The following is a 16636-nucleotide window of genomic DNA, read 5'->3' as shown; positions in this document are numbered from 1 at the left end:
TGCCCCATAGCCATCCTCTCCTCCATCTCAAAAATTCTTGAAAAATGTATCCACCTCCAACTCCTACCATATCTTCTTGACAATCACCTCCTAACCCCAACACAGCACAGCTTCAGACCCAGTCATAGTACCACCACTGCCCTCCTATCATTTCTTGATATTATCAACCATGAACATGACTCCGGTAACACTGTATCGTCCGTGTTCCTAGACTTATCCAAAACTTTTGATACTATTTACCACAGCTTACTTCTTTCTAAACTCTCAATCCTCAATCGCTCTCAGGCAACCATAAACTGGTTTAACAGTTACCTCTCAAACAGACAACAGGGCATCAAATGGAATAAATGTACCTCCTCTTTCCTAGACACTCTCACATGTGTCCCACAAGGCTCAATACTGGGCCCTTTACTCTTCAACATCTTCATAAATGACTCCCATCTTTTCATCTCTAATACTAAACTCATCCAATATGCCGACGACTCCACAATTATCTGTTCAGCTAAATCTCTCCACACACTCCTGCAAGCTACTCAGGCAACCTTCACCAGCACCGAGGCCTGGATGTTCAAAAACCATCTTGCCCTTAATGCCTCCAAATCCAAACCTATGATTTTCACCCCCACCAAAAATTGCAAAATAGACAACAACTCCTTCTTAATTACAGGCCAAAACAGGACACCTATTGAAGTAGTATTCTATAACAAGCTCCTAGGTATCATTATTGATGAACAACTTAAATTTGATATTCATCTTCAAACTACTATAAAGAAAACCCACCAAAAAACTTGGTATGCTTTATCGCTACAATCACTTTCTCACCCCTTATACTAAACTCACTCTCTCCACTACTTATCTTCTCTCCTTCCTCATGTATGGTTCCCCCATCCTTACCAATCTCCAAGCCCCCCCCTCAAATCTAAACTAGCAGCATGCTATAACAAAATTGCAAAGTTCACTATAGGCTCTAAATCCTCCTCTCATCAATACATCTCTCTACATGCCTTACTCCCCAATTATCTATCTTATATCCAACTTTCTACTGCCCATAAACTCATCTTTAAGCCCTCAGACTGTCCCTCCCTCTCTTCTACCTTCACCATGCATCTTCCTGACTGCTACCTTAGGTCTAACAATCAAAACCTACTCAAAGTATACAAGCCTCTCTGCACTCCTCTGTCATTCTCCCTTGCACACAAATGAAATTCACTCCCTCCCCATATTCATACCTCCCAGAACCCCACTACCTTCAAAACCTTACTTAATTCTTATCTCTATTCCAGTTGGGAATGCTCCTGCTACCACCCTTCCTAAGCTCTAATCTGTACCTCTGTCTCCACCTTCCACCTCCACCTCTACTTCCACCATCCATACCTATCGTACCCTACCAAACATTAACCTACCTATTCTCTTCCTTCTCTTCATACTGTTTTTTCCTTCCCTCCCACTTCCTATTGTATATAGACTAAACTATTACACACAGAATTGTACACAAAATCTTATCAACCATAATGACTCTATATTTCATGTACTCTTTATCAATTTTTTTAATCCTATGTCTCATAATACTGTTTTATACTTGCATTTTCACTGTATGTAAATATATCTTGGCTCTATGTATATGTATTTTGACTGTATGTATATTATATTCACAAGGAGCTTTTCTTCCTGCGCCTCCATTGAAAAAGGGCTCATTTTGGCCCAATGGACTTTCCTGGTTAACAAATTGCAAATAAATAAATAAATAATACACATATTGTGTCCATGGATACATTCTTGAAGATGGCCGCAATTATTATATAAGTACTGTTGGATTTTCTGGGCTCTGTATATGGGCTCCTTTACTATGGCTTTTAATAGTTTTAGTCTATCCTATAAGCTAGCATAGTGCCCAAATGCACTTCTGAATGGTGTCTGTTTGTTTTCCCAAGTTTCTGGGGCAGTATCAAGGAGCCCTCTGGGCTGCCTGCCTTAAAGAAGCTGAAATGGTGTAAAACCAGTCGAGGCTTGTGGAACTTCTCTGCCTGCAAACAGTAATAGTAATTCATCCCAGTCTTTATCATCTACATCAATGACTTTCCTTCACATGAATTTCAGTGTTCTGTTAAATTTTCCACTAACCCATCAGTCTGTGCATGACAGACTGATGTTCTGAACTGCTTAGCATTAAAGCTGTTACAGAAATATTACAATGCTCTTGACAGAAATGAAGGACCTTTGTAGGTTAATATCTTCTTAGAAAAGTCCTTTCTATAAAGTAATAAGAACAGCTTAGTAGTAGTAGCCTTATTGTTAGCTTGGTTTAATGGCACCAACTCTGGGAACTTGTTCCCATACTCTTATAACCAGTATCTTGTTTTGGAGTGTAAAGTGTGCCTTCTCATAAAAAAATACTTTTATTGCTGCTTCCTTCTATATCCTACTCTGAAAATGGTAAATAAATAATGGCTCCCTGCTTTATTTTCCATTTTGGTTACAGATTCCTGTTGCTCAGAATGCTCTATCAACTGCATTCTCTTATTTATATTTCTTCCTGTACTCATTTTATTTTGGAAGTGATCTTTACCTACGTGCCCTTCTTTATGTACATTTGTTCCAGTTTCTGTGCTAACATCTTTTTGTGTTTGTGTTAATTTTTGCTTTGTACTGGTTTTTACCTCAGTTCATATAAATACATATTTTATCATTTTTGTCACCCTTTTGTTGGAGCTCAGTCCTGTTGACTGACAATGTCCTTCCCACTGTTTAACAAAATTCTAACTTTTTTTATAGGTTCTATACCACTCTTATGTTGAATAAGACTATTGATTTGTCATCATGTCCATGGAATCTTCCTCTTCCCACATCTTCCAGAATGCCTTAAAATGGAAAACTTTTACCCTAATATTACAGCATGTATTAAATCAGCAGTTACAGCTGCTGGATTCTCAGCACTGTCTGGATTTGAACACGAATCAGAGAATACTCCATTTTGTCAACATGGATGCATACTACTCCCACTTTCTGAATGATTTATGTATATACATCAGGGAGTGCATGTCTTGAAAAACCCTACTTCCTGAGTTTAACAGAGCTTGCATCTCCCTTTCCCGTAAAACATAGTACACTGTACTGACTTAGTTGTCACCCAGAAATATAAGGTTAGTTCAGTTACCCTGTTTGTAGTTCCATCACATTCTGTAGAAACAGATTCACCTAAGGCACTGATTTCAGGTCTCACATTCTCACTGGCCGAAATTTTCCTGCTATTACCAGCATAATATTTACCAATGTGACCTTTCCTCCCACATAGGTAGCAAATTAACACTTTACTAACTGATTTTGGTTTCTAGGCAGGTTTTACCATTAATACAATTTTGTCTTTCAAAACAGACAATTCATTGTCAAACAGTGTCTAATTAATAAATGTTCACAAGACTTATTAACTTCTCAGAGTTCTTGGAACCACTTTATAATACCAATTGTATTATTTTACTTGGCATTGTTCTCTTAAATCTATTGACTGTTAAACCTAGTTAACATTTCCTCTTTACAAGTAACATCACAATCAAGCCAAAGTTCTAAAATATGATTTAGGGCCTACACCTGTACACTTACTAATTTATCTATACCTAAAATCCAGTTATGAAATTTTATAGCCTGCACTTCAGGGATTAAATCAGCCCTGAATAGAAGCTGTTTCACAGGCTTGTCATAGTCCCTGCAGTCAGTTTTATCCATGTCCATGTATATGTTTAGAGCTACTCTTGTATTGGCAAATCTGCTTAATTCCAGTTTAATGAGAAGGCATAGCATTCAAAAGGCACTAACATCCCAGATCATCCTAGCTTCTTTAGAGGTAGTTCAGTCCTGAGATTAGTGATGATATTGGCTAACATAACACATTGCTGTCACAGGTGTAACAGTTTCTGGTCAGTCCACATCTACAGTTCCACAATCTGCCTTAATAATTCCTCCATGGTTACCACCACACCAAAAACACCGTAAGCATAGTTCTGTGGGGAGTTTACAGCTCTCATGGGGGTTTTGCTCAGTCACAGAGATGCTGCAAGGAACTATATAGTTTGATAATTTTGGCTCAAACTGCCTGCATTCTCCACTGTTATAAGACTTGTAAAGCATAGCTCTCAACATTCCATCGCCAAAATGAGAAACACCTGCCCTCATAATGTGGAACAAATGGTCAAAATGTGGAACACATACTAATGGCTTGCTAACAACTTCAGCTAGGAAGGTCATAGGATGGTTAAAATATGCTGTTTTTACTTATAAAAAATATTTTTTAATGAATTAACATAATTAATTTATATTTACCATGGATATCAGTTAAAAAATTCCTAATATAGAATGTGTGTCAGACCCTTTCAATGTGGAACTTCGAGGAACATGCAGTTTTTAAGACCCGAAATGAGGTACATTCCTCATAATAGGTACTCTTGAGAGGTGTGTTGTAAAGGCACAGAAGGCAAGAGATGCACAGTAACTCACATTTATTGATACAAAGTAAACAATACCTTTACAACAGTAAAACAAAGCAGGCAATACATTTAAAAATAGTTCAGTCCATAAAGCTTCACTAGTACACAATCATTCCCTCAAATTATAAGCAGACCTCTTTCCTTGGCCTAACTCTTAGTCAGTTAATCTAGAATATCCCAAGTTATAAGATACAAATGTTTTGGCTTGTTCCAGGCTACAGGCCTTTCATCTAGGTGACAGACTCTGTCCAAGGGAAAAGAAACAAGCATAGCAGCAGTTCTCTTCCAGACTTTAAGCCTTACTCCTACACTTTGTTTCTCAGTTCCAAAATTTCTCAGCCTTTCTCCTGAGCCTCTATCCCAGTTCCAAACTCAAACATAATTTAGGATTAACCCCGATTGGGCCATCCTTCAGTCCATGCCTCAAATTCTGCCTTTTAGCATACATACTGCCCCTCCAAAGAGAAGCTTACTTTCTGATGTCACTCTTCTAGGCTGCTGTCTTTTATAATGGTCAAAGCCGCTGAATGGCTGTTCTCTAGCTCTTATGAACTACTGGAAGAAAGTTCCTATGCTTTTGTACTTAAAAAAAATACCTTTTTTAACAAGCATATTACAAGTTCATGATAGTATACAATATGTAATGCATTTATGAGGCTCAGAATGTTACATAGTAGATAGCTTATATCTTATGGCTATATCAGCAAGCAATAATAACCAGTAGGGTGGGCATTACTGGGGAAAATGGACCACCAAGAAGATCTGTTATTTCCCCTGTAACAGCTGCTTTGGAGGGCATTATTGCACTTAGGCAGTGGGCTATCTGTTAAATTTTGAATTTTTCCTTAGTATATAATTTATTTTTGCAGTAAAATAGTTCCTCTGCCAAAGCACAAATAACTAAAGGAATAAAGATTAGAGACTTTAGAAAGGTTCTTACTAAAGAAACACCTCCAAATAAGTAGGAAATGAAACTAAGACTTGTACTTGATGTCATTAAGCTGCACAATGATGACAATGACTACAGATTCAACAGAAGATTCCAAAAGTAAAGCTGAGACACTAGAAGAGACTGAATTGCATACAGGACTTTTAAAAGGACTCTAAACTGGTACAAAACTATAATTAATCTAACAAATGCAATAATTATTCCACAATTTCCAAAGTGTGCTTTTTTTTCCTCTAAGGGATAGGATATATCATTTAATATCAGAAGCCTACAGGAGACTTTTAAACATAATGCATTACATTAAATGTTTGAGAAAGTGAATACTATGTAGCATGCCTTCATAATGATGCATTACATAACTTAGAAAATAAAAGTGCAAGTAATATTATACATTAAACACATTAGGTTCTTGAGGGAATTCTGCATCTATTAATAGGATGAATGATACTATAGACTAAAGATCATGATTTAATGCATAACTATTGGAGAAAGGTGTAACGTCTAGCAGATATATTTAATCCATATAATGGTAAATACGCATAGCACCTAATACATTGATATAATGCTAACATTTTAAAGGATACACCATGATGTGACAGTCTCCACTTATACTGGCTCTGAGCATGAATTACTACTATGTTTCAGGATTAGCAAAGAATACATGTGTAAATATATATTCGTCTGTGACCTTATTTTCTTGTAAAGATACTTCTGAAATGATTCCGCTGCACACAGACTATTGACAGTTTAAATGATTCGTTTAGAGTATTTAAAACAATAGAAATGCATACATTAGTGTTACCCTTATAGTAATATGGTTTGCCAGATTTGACTTGGAAAGGGATAGGTTCCCTCTATGATACCACATACCAACCTATCCTACAACAAAATATATATGCTGTAGATATATTGCTTTAAATAACTATGACAATACCCTATCTACACTACTTTGTAGTTCAATGTCACTTAACAACTACTCCATTTTTCTAGATCTCTTACCTACTATGACTATATTTATAGCCCTGGTTGAGCTGGGAGATAGCTTGACAGTGCTACAGAAATGGATATGCATCTGGACTCTTATTGATGTGATGTTTTTAAACTGATTTACCATATTTTCAGACCATTTTATCCTAGGGATTTACTAGATACATGGTTACTTATCTATCATTTTAGTAAAAACTTCTTAGTTATAGTGTTACTCTCTTCCAGGCCAAGTAGTTAAATGAATAGGCATGGAGAAAGGGCAGGAAGGGATAATGTACAGGGGACTCATATGCTAACTGAACAATGGAAACAGAAGTTAATGAAAAAATGGATTAAAACAATTGTGGCCACTGGGGACAAGTCAAATAGCAAAGGTGTTGCAATTATTGTCAAGCAAACATTTCAAGACACTATTCTGGAACATGATACTGATCCAGATGGCAGATGGTGCTATATAAAGATCACATCCCCAAATACCAATAAACCTATATTTTTTCTAAACATATGTGCACCATGCATAAAACAACAGGATTTCATCATATCCCTATATAAATTATCTAATTTCCCCGACTTATAGGAGGAGATTGGAACATTGTTCAAAACCTTCTCATAGATAGATCAAAAACTAGCACTCCATATAACTCGTAGGCAACTGATGCACTCGATGAGTTAAAAAGAGGCTTTATACTTTTTGATTCATATCACATTCAGATAAAAAATAATCCTATTGGCAAACATATATTCTATTCTCAATGTCACAAAACCTGGTCTAGACTGGATTTTTTCCTAATATTAAATACCTTTCTGAATTTTGATAAGGCACATAATACAGACACAAGATTCTTCTCAGATTATTCCAAAATTACATTCACTATTAGCTGGTTTGGAAAGACAGACAGCACCAATCAAGTTAACTGGACCTTAAATCCCATTCTGTTAACTAAAGAGGAAATAACTCAGGAAGTAGAAACTATACTTAAAGACCTCCTTACGCAATCAGACTCTTCCCAAATGCCCTTTGATATCCAATGGGCCTCTGCAAAGGCTGTAATTAGAGGAATAATGATCAGTAAAGCATCATACTATAAGAAAAAACATGCAGCTAAAGATATATCACTTAAAAACAAAATTACTGAACTCGAAAATAAATTACAAACAAATTACGACCAAGAAAAAAAAAACAAAACAAATAGCTCTACATCAGAAAGAACTTTACCTTTTAAATGCTAATAATCTCTCTTTTTCAAGAAATAAAAACAATAGCCAATTTACTGAATGAGCACAAATGCCATCCAAATTCCTAGCCAACCTAATAAATCAAAGAAAACCTTTACAAATTATTCCAGAACTTATATACACAGATAAAAATTACAGCTCTAATAGAACAAGGTCCAACTATTTGAGGATTTGTATTTGCATGCATACACAGAACAATCCAACTCTATAATAAATCAAGAAATGGAAATATTCTTGAAACAATTAAATTTTCCAACACTCTCGCAAGATCAGAGAGAACATCCCTCATCTCCCATTACATTCCAAGAAGTAATTACAGCTATCAAAACTCTTAAGTCGAATAAAACCCCAGGACCAGACGGATTCACAGTGGAATTTTATAAAGCGTTTATTCCAACAGCTTCTAAAATATTACTTAGCCTATTTAACTGCCTTATAATTAATAATATTACTGATCAACATTTAAATGCATCAAAAACAATATTTGTTCTTAAAGACAACGCTGACCCTAAAAATATGGGACATTACAGACCCACATCTCTAATCAATGTGGATATAAAGGTACTTACCTCCATCTTAGCCAATAGAATAAAACTGTGATAACTAGCATCACTTCACCCTATCAGTCTGGTTTTACTCAACAAAGACAAACCTATGACAACATCCTAACACTGGATGCTATGATTACCTTTTCTAGTTAGAAAAACTCCCTGTTTTTTGCTCTGGTAATAGATACATCTAAGGCTTTCAACAGACTGAATCAATCAGAAATTCTTATTTTCAATATTACCATACTTCAACATCCCCCACAGAATTTATAACATTCATTAATGTATTACACTCCAAAGCACACACTATACTACAGATTAATAAAAGGTTCTCTTCTAGAATATATATTAAAAATGGAACTAGACAGGGATGCTCCCTGTCACCATATCTCTTCATTTTGTATATTGAACCACTATTTCTACTTATTACACAAAAAAAACCTAACAACAAATACCAAATTTATATAATACAATGATTCCTTTTACAGCCTTCGCAGATGACCTGAACCTATATTTTACAATACCGAGCTCTGATATTGAGAAAATCTTAATCTCTATAAGCTTCTACTCGAAATTCTCTAATTATAAAATAAACCCATAAAAATCACTAATATTTCCTTCCAATCTATCCTCCAAACTAACAATATACCCTCTACCCACAGAAATTAAATTTAAGCACACTATGAAATACCTCGGAATTACCTTTCATCAAGACTCATCATTAGTGTATCGAACCTATGGTCGACAATACACATGACCTTCATAGATGGGAAAAACTTCATCTATTCTTATTAGCCAAGGTTGCCATTATCAAAATGAACATCCTACCCAAAATGTTATACCTATTCAATGCTACTGATATACCAGTACAAACTAAGTTCTTTTGTAATCTACACTCTTCTCTTTCCAAGTTTGTATGGCATCCTAAATCAGTCAGAGTTGCATATAAAAAACTGATTCTCCCTAAAGAAAGAAGAGGCTTAGCACTACCAGACTTCAAACTATACTATGACATAATAAGAGTCAACAGAATCCTGGCAATATCTGAATATAATCCAAACAGGAAAACATGGTCTCCTACTTGGACAACTCTATATTATAATTATATAAAATCATTAAACATAAATCCCCAGGCTCTCCCATTCTTGGACACAAATAGTTTGAAGAACATGAAGTTATATAAAACACTAGGAGACAAAATGAAGGCACTGCAAAAACTTCTTAACTCATTGAATTTATATAATGCCTTTATTATAATGCAGCCTCTACACGTGAATCCTAATCTTAAGATTAATGATAAAATGCTAAACTTAAAACCATACCCCTTGTTAAGGAAGCTTACAGTATTAGACCTTTATTCTTATAGGAATCAATCCCTCACAGAGTTGAGCACAACTTTGAACCTACCTAAACAATACCTAATTATGCTAAGACAAACCAGAGATATGTGTGCCAGTATACTAAATAATACTAAAATCACAGAGAGAGACATAAGTTTGGTCAAAACACTCTGGTCTCTACTAATACTGAGAAAGAAAATTATATCCAGCTCATACAAACTCATTGCGTCAATAAGGTACCAAGAAGAGATACTTTTCTTAAAATACTGGCGTGGCATAGATCCGCTAATTTCTAATGACCAAATAACTCAATCTATCCAAATGACAAATAAATATATTTCCTTCACAAAACTGAGCTACACACAGTTCATGATATTAAATAATGCTTACTTTACCCTGACACTAATAAATTTAAACCCGCTTCACCCCCCTTATGTCCACATTGTGATAGCCAAAATGCTGACCTACTTCATATATTCTGGAGCTGTAAATATTCAGACAAACTCTGGTATTCACTCAAAGTCAGATTAAGCAAAATGGGATATGAGAAGTCTACATTGTCCTGGAAATTTGCCCTATTACATGTTGCCCCTGTGAAGCTAAAGAAACCCTAACATTAACTGGGAAAATTACTCGAGTACAAACTCACAGGCCCAGAGCTTCCTGGAATTCATCAACTCAAATGCCCTGGATCAGCTGGTAAACTCCTCTACCAGAAGTGAAAACATATTGGACATGGTCATCACCAACATGGGTGACAGGTGTTCCAAACTAGAGGTCAACCTGTCACTGGTTAGATCAGACCATAAACTAATCACTCTGGATGTCCTCACCCCACCACCACCCCCAACTAAGGAAACCACAGTAAAAAAAATTTCTAAAGCAAACTTCACCTTACTTAAGACAGAGGCGGTAGGTTTCACAGCCCCCACGCTAAAGGATAATGCTGCCCAAGATGCAGAAACCTTTACAAATGCACTCTATGAGCACCTACAAGGATGCATGGATTGTGCCATCCATAGTAAAACTAAGACTCACTCCTCTAAGAGAAGGAAACCAGTCTGGTGGACCTCTGCCATAAACAGGCTATACAATAGAAGGAGGAAACTAGTTCAGAAAAAAAGCAAATACCAAGAAGAAAAGGCATCCCTGATCAGTATCAATAAGAAACTAAGGTCCCTCATAAAATCATCCAAGGCTAACTTCAAAAGAAAAATAGCCAAGGATTCAAAAGATAACCACAAAGCCTTCTTTAGCTATGTTAAAAATTTAAGTGGCAACTCACAGATATGCACTGAACTAGTGCAAAATAGCACAAAATATACTGAACCTACTGATATTGCCAACATCCTGGCAGATAGTCTGTGCAAACTTCACCCCCCCACCCCCAAAAAGGCCCACAACAATACCAGAAAAGTATAGTGTCCTGGAAATGACAGATGCACAGGTGAAAATAGCCCTTTCAAAAGCCAAAAACACAGCGTCAATGGGGCTAGATGGTGTCCCAGGCTGCATCTTGCACGAACTACAGAACAAAGTAACCCCCCACCTAAACACGCTGTTCAACCTCATCCTCTCCACAGGCTACATGCCCATAGAATGGCACACAGAAACAGTTATTCCACTCCACAAAGGAGGGGCCACAACTGACCCTGATAACTCTCGCTCCATAAGCCTGACTAGCCTGGTCTGCAAGGCTATGGAGTGCATCATCATGGAACTCATTAACAAAGACATTGGGAACCTCCAAACACTTGACCTGACCCAGTTCGGCTTTGTTAAGGGCAGATCATGCCTACTAAACCTGGTTGACTTCTTTGAGACAGTCACCAAGGCCATAGATGAAGGAAATGTTGTTCTCACAGCCCACCTTGACCTCGCCAAGACCTTTGACACCATTCCCCACTTGGGTATTACAGAAAAACTTACCAGCCTGAACATAAACCTCTACGTCATGAGATGGGTTGCCAACTGGCTTACAGACAGAACTCACATGGTACGAATAACGGGCTCCAGGTCCAACTCTAAACCAGCCACAAGTGGTGTCCCACAAGGCTCGGTTCTGGGACTCCTACTGTTCAGCATATACTTCAAAGAAGTACAGGCAAACACAGGAGGACTATGGCTAACCAAGTTCACCGATGACTGCAAACTGGGAGCCATAACTGACTCTCTGACTGATGCGGACATCCTCCAAAAGGGCCTTACTGAGATGGACAGCTAGTGTCAAACTCATGGCCTCAAGCTAAATGCCAAAAAATGCATAGTCATCCCGTCTGGGAAAAACAAAACACCCATGAATTACCACATAGGTGGCAGCCCCCTTAATACAGAAGAGGTAATAAGAGATCTGTGGACCCAGGTAGATAGTAATCTCTCCTTTGACAATCATATTGCCAAAGTAGTTAGGAAATCCTTCTATGTGGCCCATCTAATTACTAAAGGGTTTGCATCTAGAAATAAAGAGGTTATAGTGCCCCTCTACTCGTCACTCATCAGACCCATCATAGAGTACAATGCCCCATTTGGGATGTACCTCACAAGACACTTCCAACAGCTGGAGAGATCACAAAAGTACCTCACTAAGAGGATTACTGGCCTCAAACATATGTCCTATGCAGCCCGACTGAAAAAACTCTGGCTGTACTCAGTGGCATATCACTTACTCAGAGGTGATCTCTACCTGACTTACAAAGCCATGTCCAACTCAGAATTAATGGACGTGCTCCACCTAAAGAAATCCAAGTCACTGTGAGCCATGCACTCTAGTGAGCTAAACCTCACCAGAACAATAAATAGAACATGCTGGAGGGATAGATTCCTGTCACAGAGACTTCCCATGCTTTGGAACAAAATTCCAAACTACATTAGGCAGAGCCCCTCACTAACACTCTTCAAGAGAAACCATGACAAGTGGATGGATAACAGAAAATACACCCCTGGGATCATTTCATGGGCTCTGCTTGACAGAGGATCAGTTAATTAATCAATGGGGTGGTGAAAGCCGACACACTCTGGCTAGGCTTATAAATGCCCTCGGGCAGATAGCCTAGTATCTGCCTATGAACCTATGAACAACAAGAAACAATACTAATTACACTGAACTGGAAAGACACATCTCAGCTGTCTTGGATTGGATTCAGACAAATAGCTATTAAATACATAACAGCACACAGATTCTTAATGCATACTAAAAAACGAAACAAACATTTTGTTGAATTTTGGAACTCGCTAATAGATCATATCTGAAGATAAGATGCACTGACTCCTAACAATTATTAAAGAATAAAACTGTATTTTTTTTTCTACACTTTGCCCCCCATCTTTCCCCCTTCACCATTCTCTTCATAATCACTAAAATTTTGGGCTACTTGTTATAAACCAGCTTAATCTTATACTTCACCAACAGTAATCACTACATAGTAAGAGCACTCACAATGTCATCATATTGGTTGTGTTTTACTGGCAAGCAGTACATATTTATATATGTATATAATACGTGTATAGTTTATGGAATGATTTAATATTTTTCTCAACTTTTTGCTAATCATATGTGAAAACACCAACCTGTCAGTCTATTACATTTCATTGTACTTAACATTGTTATCTAGCTATAGTTGTTTTTATTTTTATATGTTTGTTCTTGGTATTGAACTCAATGGAAATGTCATTTAAGAAAAGTCAATAAAGGGATTGTTAAAAAAAACGAATGTTGCACAATATGTAATTGATGCTCAAAGAAGTATTTTACATCCAAAATATAAATTATGTAATGTCCACACACACACACACACACACACACACACACACACACACACACACAAATGTGCCCAGTAATTACTGCTACTTAATGAATATAAGTGTGTTCTGCCCCCTGAAAATGATTTTCTGGTAAATCAAGATTACTGGCAGTCAATGAAGGCAGACATTATAGCATCACACAACTTAGTGTTGTGAACTCCCCTCCCCCACATACATTGCTGGCTTTATTCTGAATTTTGAGCAAAGACGTTGAGCAGTGTCTCTCTGTCTCTGTCTCTCTCTTTCTTGTTCATGCACACACACACACACACACACACACACACACACACACACACACACACACACACACACACACACACACACACACACACACGCACATAACTTTTTTGTTTTTCTTGCCTTTTTTACACTCGTTAAACAGCAAAGCTGCATTTAGTGAGTGTAAACAATGGGGTCATTTTTTTATCTAAACTTCACTGGTAAATATCTGTACAGTAACACCCTGCTGGAGAATGTTCATTATTCAATAGGGTATTAGTGCACATTTAGCCCATTATCTAGTATTTTATTAATAGTAAAAGGAGGATCTAATATACTTTTAGCAGCAGTGATTCATGGAGATGAGAATCATGTGACCATATGGGTTTGAGTACTTAGATAAGCCACTGAGCTGTCAGCATATCTTTCTCCTGCATCTTCATCTATTAGATCTGATGTGTACTGGGATATAGTGGATCTTATGCTTACTGGGATATGGTAATGCCACACATCACAAGTTCAGTTTGAAGACACAACATGATCTTGGTTACTAGAGTGTCACTTTTAGAGGATCATACCAAATTCTAGACATGGTGCCCATCTGTATCTTACTTTAAAGATGGTATAAGAAGTCTCCAAAACTGAGAATTTTGTACATCTTTGCTTTTAATGACATCATGCACTATGAATTGTGAAGTGGGGTAATACAGCAGTGCAGAGGTTACTGCTGCTGTATCACATCCCCTCATTCTGCACTTCAAGTTCCTTGTTAGGTTACCTTTTGGGAAGAGTTTGCTTGTCAGCTCTGTACCCACATGCTTTTTTGACAGGTCCTTTGTTTTTACCTACATTTAAAAGATGTGCTGTTGGTGAAACACTGTTTCACCAAATTGCCCATATGCATATGCACTGTGTAAGAGTGACAAAGGGAAGGGATACACAGCCCCCTCCACTGCCTAGGTCACCACAACCACAGTCACAGGAGGACTCAGAGGAGGAACCCACTGATGATGTTCCTGTAGGCAGATGCATAGGTGCCAGAAGCGGTTGAAGACTGGGGGGTAGTGAGTGAAAGGGACACTTAGTATTCTAAAAAGGGCAAATTTGTATAACTATTTACTACCATAACATAGGTTCACTTGGAGGACATTTTAAGCATAGCCAATTCCCTTTTGGTGCTTGAATTAACATTTTCTGATTGGTCTTACCTATCTCATGGCTGATAATTGTATATTAGAGCTGTTGCATGCACACCAAGTAGGAAAATTAAAACTTTAATGCAGCAGCAATATTGTCTATCTATTTATTTTTTAGATGAAGGAAAACATTTCTTTTGTTTTTAAATTCATATTGTGACTGCACCCCTCTCCCTGCAGCTAGGAATGGGGCCTAGGACAATTAGTGCCAGATCTGGCCCTGTGGGCAAAATGTCAGTGCTCAAAAGTTTCACATTATGTTTTCTTACTCCACTTAAAACCCTTTCAGCCTTTCTACAGACGATTCTATGTAATCCTCCGCAGAACTGTTTCTGGTGCTACCTCACAGACATACACATTTATATTAAAATCATTGTAAAGGTAAGTCAGAAATGGCAAGCAAATTAATCCAAGTGTGATTCATCATGGTCTTTGGAATGATGCTCTCGCTTTATAAACTTTGCCACTGATTAAAAAAAAATATCTAGGGAACAGGTGAGCATAGTACTCCAGATGGCATAGATTAACAGCCAAGTACTAAGCAAAATATTATATATACACAACTAGAGTAAAAATACAATATTTTTTGCTTTTGCTGGCATTTATTATACTATGGAAAAATGCTGAACTACTTCAAAAATCTTGCTTGGAACTGGTTCTTATGATGGTGGCATGGAAAAGCTTTGGTTACACATGACAACAGGGACCAGATAGCATGAAGGTAGCAGAGGTGAAGCAAAGAATTAATAGAAAACACTGATCATAATGCTCTCTTTCTTTCTTAGTAATTGGGAACAAAATTCAAGATTACATGCACTGTTATAACTGCAGTAAATTTATAAATTACTTCATACTAGCCCCAAAACAGTAACTATTTCTATTTTGAAATATATAAGTGCTGTGATATCCTGCTAGTGCTGAAGGCATACTCCTAGCACATTTAACTTTGCTGTGCTTTCCTTAATTTGTTCTGGAAACAATGAACTGTGCTTAGAGACTGCTTGCAGTAGATTTAATCCATCCATTTGACTTTAAGTACATTTGTGAGTTTTAAAATATCTTTCCTTATTTTATTTTTCTTTATGCAACTGCAAAAGGTAGTGAGTAGATTCAGTTCTACATTATCGCAAATGTAACCTGTCAGTTTGAAAAAGCACAGACTAGAAAAATACAGAAATCTCATTTAACACATTGTGTTTTGAGTTTTAGTAATGATAACACCAAAAGGATGCTTTGTCTATATGTACAATAACTTAATACTATTTCCATTAACTTAGATCTTAAACGGTATAAACAATGTTTTCAATCAAAGTTAATATTCTGGTGATGTTTTATTCTCACTAACCTATTACTCCTTATAATAAAAAATGCATCTTGTAAAGCTGGTTTGACATACAGCCATACAATAATGTTGCTATAGGATAAAACTATATCAACCTCCTCTTGCACGGGGGATAAAGCTGGGTGGTCTGAATTTGATTAGCTGCTCAGGTGCCTGAAAGCACAGGTAGTTGAAGAAGAACATGCATATACTTGGAGAAAAGCATGCTCGGTGAATCTCTTATGGATCTCTGTTAGGAGCCAGGCCTTAGAAAATATCATCTAGTTGTGGCATGTGGAAAGGACTAAGGAGGAATTGTTGGTCTACTGGCTAGGGGTGGACACTCTCTCAAGCTTCACATTGTAGCCCACTCACCCCTATGACATGTCTGTCATTAGTAGAATTAGAGCTAAAGAAAATCCCACATTGAACTGCAGTGTAATGGCTACTCGCTTGACCTGTCCAACTCTGCAATGCAAGCAGGTGTATACCCTAAGACCCACCTAGTTAGTGTATGTCACTGTGGGAATCCTGGAAATTCAGAGGACAGGAAGTACTCTG

This window comes from Protopterus annectens, chromosome 17.part0 (assembly GCF_019279795.1).
Source record: "Protopterus annectens isolate FY-2018-M chromosome 17.part0, PAN1.0, whole genome shotgun sequence".
NCBI lineage: Eukaryota > Metazoa > Chordata > Ceratodontiformes > Protopteridae > Protopterus > Protopterus annectens.
This window is presented reverse-complemented; position numbering follows the sequence as displayed.